Genomic DNA, 816 nt, shown 5'->3' with positions numbered 1-816 from the left:
GGCGAAGGAAGATGAAAGCATTGTAAAACCAACTGTAGCTGCTTGGGATGCATCAAAGGGGAGAAGCTTTACTCCGGGCTCATTATAAATGTACTGGCTTTTATTTTTTCTTTCCAAAATAAACCTCTCCCTTTTCAGTTTCTTGAGTGAGCACATTGYCAGAGCTCCCCTGTTGTGGAGGGAGCTCTCTGTGCTGCGTCAGAGGCTTCCRCCCTGTGCTGCACCCAGTCTCTGCATCGATAACCCTCCTCTTCTAATCTGTAAGGAGGAGCACTAAGGAAATGGGTTTTTGCAAATTCTTTGCTGGGTAAAGCTTTTGAGCAGTTTGTGGCACAGGCTTTGTTATTGGTAGAGCATAACCGATCATCATCTTAGGGCAGGGGTACAGGAAGCAATTTCATATGCAGACAAATAGCAGCAAAATTTCTCATGCCATTCCTGTGATTTATAAGACTCTGCAATTATCTGCATGACCTTTGTTCTTGTAGGAACAACTAAGAATGTGATCTGTGCCATAATTATAGCCTTTTCCTTCCCCAAGACATAAAAAAGCACGTGTAGTCAGGAAATAAGAAATAAGCAATCATACGAAAGATTTAAGCTGAAAATCTGTCACTTATTTGCTTATTCACTGCTTGTTTGCTTTTGAATGTAGATATTTTTACTTTAGATGACATTAAATGTAGATATGAAACATGTAGGAATTGTAGCAAAGTCAGATAGATACTGAAGTTCTGTTCAGCTGCTGCAACTTAGCATATTGTAAACTGGGATCTTAACAGAACTTGCTTGTGGGTATGTTCAATAGGCTTATTA

Source organism: Malurus melanocephalus, unplaced genomic scaffold, assembly GCF_030028575.1.
Source record: "Malurus melanocephalus ecotype Western Australia unplaced genomic scaffold, MMel_1.1 scaffold_10, whole genome shotgun sequence".
Lineage (NCBI taxonomy): Eukaryota > Metazoa > Chordata > Aves > Passeriformes > Maluridae > Malurus > Malurus melanocephalus.
The sequence above is the reverse complement of the archived record's forward strand: the minus strand, read 5'-3'. Positions refer to the sequence as shown.